This window comes from Scyliorhinus canicula, chromosome 10 (genome assembly GCF_902713615.1).
Source record: "Scyliorhinus canicula chromosome 10, sScyCan1.1, whole genome shotgun sequence".
NCBI classification, from domain to species: domain Eukaryota; kingdom Metazoa; phylum Chordata; class Chondrichthyes; order Carcharhiniformes; family Scyliorhinidae; genus Scyliorhinus; species Scyliorhinus canicula.
Window position 1 is genome coordinate 96,241,161 of NC_052155.1, and position 3,522 is coordinate 96,244,682.

A 3,522-nucleotide genomic window follows, 5' to 3' on the forward strand; every position below is an offset into this window, starting at 1 on the left:
GGATGGGAATTGGTTGGGTCTATGTTTGAGAAAATGGAGACCTTCAAGACTGTCAAGTGGGGGGAATGGCGGTGTAGAGGGATTGGACATCCATAGTGAAGAGGAGACGGTTAGGTCCAGGAAACGTTTGAAGTGAGAGGGCATCAGAAGATAGCCGATGTATGTAGGAAGAGACTGTACAAGGGAATTTAAAAAAAATGGAGTTGAGATAAAATAGGTTCAGAGGTGCAGGAACTAACTTAAACAATAGGCCAATTGGGGCAATATTGTTTGGGTTTGGGGAACAATGAGGTTGGAGGCAGTAAAGGGAAGATCTCCAGAGAATGAGGTCAGTTATAGCCCTGGACACAATAGAACATACAGTGCAGAAGGAGGCCATTTGGCCCATCGAGTCTGCACCGACCCACTTATGTCCTCACTTCCACCCTATCCCCGTAATCCAATAACCCCATCTAACCTTTTTGGACACTACGGGCAATTTAGCATAGTCAGTCCACTTAACCTGCACGTCTTTGGATTGTGGGAGGAAACCGGAGCACCTGGAGGAAACCCACGCAGACATGGGAAGAATGTGCAGACTCCGCAGTGTCCCAGTGGGGAATCGAACTTGGGTCCCAGGTGCTGTGAAGCCACAGTGCTAGCCACTTGTGCTACCCAGCTTGATAGTTAATTGTGGGGTCATGGTTCAGTGGAAGGTAAGAAATCATCCCCTGCCTTGACAATCCACTCGACTGGGCCAGACTACCCCCCAACTCCTGACTGGACTATCACCTGATTACTCCCCAACCGGACCTAACTATCCTAGACTATCAGGGACCTTCATTCCCTGACTGTACCCGACCTGACTTAACACAACTACCCGCCGACTCTACCCACCTCATCCATTCAACCACTAATGCATTCATTGGCTTGCACTCAAATTGGAACTTTCAACTTACCGGAGTACAGCAGCTAGTACTGTACTGCAACCAAGGTCACCAGGGGAATGCTGTGGTTCACATTTTTTGACAGCCGGGATTGGCTGGTTGGGAGAATCTTCACACACAGCAGTAATGCGTTCAGCATAGCTGCTGCTTGGAAGATTCAGGGCAATGATTGATTTGATATTTTAAATTATGTTTGGTAATATACATGAACTATTTTAAAAGAGAGACCCAACTATCTCTTTAAAAAGTAATTACAATTAGCAAAAGGTCCATTTTTATACCTTTGTGGGGTGGAGGGCAAATAAAGGATAAGAGTCAAGAATGGTTAAAATAATTAGTCCCAAATGTCATCATTGAGCATTGCTGGTATTAAGAATTATCAGCAGAAACAGCTAGAATCTCAAGCTGTTGTAGTAACTTTGCAATTTTGGCATACTTGTTTTCCTCCAGGTTAGCAAAAATGTCAACACTTCATCTGAAAACAAAACAAATATTCAGGAACATTCAAGAACAAAATAGTTGTTAAACCAAAATTTGTTCTTTTTGAAGGATCTGCCTAATGTAATTTTATTTTTATACAATTCTGTAAAAAGTCTCTGAAAGGGCATGATACATAGTAAAGTTTCATTTCAATGAGGAGACGAGGACATTCTCGGCACTTCAAAAACATATTTCAAACAGCAGGACTTGGCACTTGTATTGTTAAATGAACTAATCAAAATGTATTTCCACCATAAACTGCTCAACTACCCTATCAACAGGTAAACAACAGATAATTATTTTTTGTGCTGCAGGAAAAGTTTTAAAATAATTTTCACCATCAACATAATTACAATAATCAGAGAAATATTAAAGCAGTTCAGGTACAATTTTGCAATAAGTAACAGGTTGATAAAGACAGAATCCTGACGAGTAAAAGATTTAGAACAGTACATACAGAACAAACCACAAAATTGTTTTAAATGTTTCCAACAGTCTAGGAACAAACATGGAAAAATCTCTCGTACAATTAAATGATGTTGTTTGAACAATTAACATTTAAAATTCAGTAGGAAAAAAGTTTTAAAATGTATATACAATAATCAACATCAGGGATATATTTAAAAATCATCCAGCGTGAGTTTGGATTCATGATCTTAAATCCAATTTTTGTTCATCTACACCTGAGTATTTCATTTCAGATCATATTTTATATAAAATATATATATATATATATATATAAAAACACATTTGATTTTTATTTTCAACCACTATCAATGGACTTTCATAGTAAACAGAATACACAGATTGATGTACACCGATGACACTGTTCACATTAATGGATGAAGCAAAAACAAAATCACATTCATTTTTATCCACACTCTGACATCAGTACATGAATATAATACAGGAGTATTTTATGTGCTGCACAAACACCAAAACACCACAGAATTACATGCAAGCTTTAAATAGCTCAACTGATTGGTAAAATAATTGCTAGCATCACTGAATAAGTGATTGATAGATGTGAAATGTTTTGATTCACCTGCATGCAGATTTTTTCACATGGAACATTGTAGCCAAACATTCAAAGTTGCTCAAATGTTCCACTTTTAAATGCAATAATTTTCCACGGGCAGTAACAGCAGATTGTTAAACATTCGATAATTTCCAAAATGGGATACTATCGGAAACTGAGAATAAAAAGTTTAGAAAAAATAGAAAGCATTGAAGGTGATGTCTTTGAAGCCCAGCATTTCAGAATACAGAGTGCAGCGAAAAACTACATACAGATGAATCATTTATTTGTATTGTGTTGGTGCTGCTAGCTCTTGAAATGGGATTCTTGTATAACTGGCAGCAATATCAGAAATAAACCTGCTACATTCACTAAACACTGCTGGGGGTTTTACATGCTTGTTTTCTAACATATGTATAAAAAAGATTTTGTTCTGGGAAAATAACAGTGACATTTTCCAGTCATGTGGGATTTCAGTTTTGCAAGTAGGTGAAATTACTTAGACTATAACTTAATTATCTGAGTCTTCTTCCACCACCATTCCTCAGACTATTAAGGTCCTCCGTTTGTGCAAATATAATAATCAAAACTGGACACTATTCCCTTTGTGGTATGCAGCACCGAAACACCTCCATTGATTATTCTAGCACACCCTGACAAGCAATTACCACTAGTTCACAAAATCCACCATGCTAGACAGTCTTGATAAAAAAATCCTGCTGCAAGTTGATACCTTTTTAAAACATAAACAATTAAAAATTGATCAATTGAATATAAAAGGAAAGAAGATAGAAACAGAAGGTAAAAAGGTAAAACAAATTTTAAAAATCAGAAACTGAAAATGTAATTTACCTAGAATTAAAAAAATTTTTTTTTTTTTTTTTTTTTAAAAGAGTGCTCAATTCTTTTTTTCCCAATTAAGGGGCAATTTTAGCATGGCCAATCCACCTAGCCTGCATATCTTTGGTTTGTGGGGGCAAAATCCACGCAAACACGGGGAGAATGTGCAAACTCCACACGGAGAGTAACCCAGAGCCGGGATCGAACCTGGGACCTCAGCGCTGTGAGGCAACAGGGCTAACCCACTGTGCCGCCCCT

At 37.8% G+C, this 3,522-nt stretch overlaps 1 long non-coding RNA gene across 1 annotated transcript; it reads right to left on the reverse strand.

Annotated features, from left to right (window-relative positions):
• Nucleotides 1–2,145: 2,145 nt before the first annotated feature.
• LOC119972525 lies at nt 2,146–3,275 on the reverse strand. Its single transcript, XR_005462068.1, has 2 exons — nt 3,054–3,275; nt 2,146–2,928 (listed from the first exon to the last, which is right to left on the reverse strand). It is a non-coding gene; the product is annotated as an uncharacterized LOC119972525 (long non-coding RNA).
• Between the last annotated feature and the right edge of the window lie 247 nt (nt 3,276–3,522).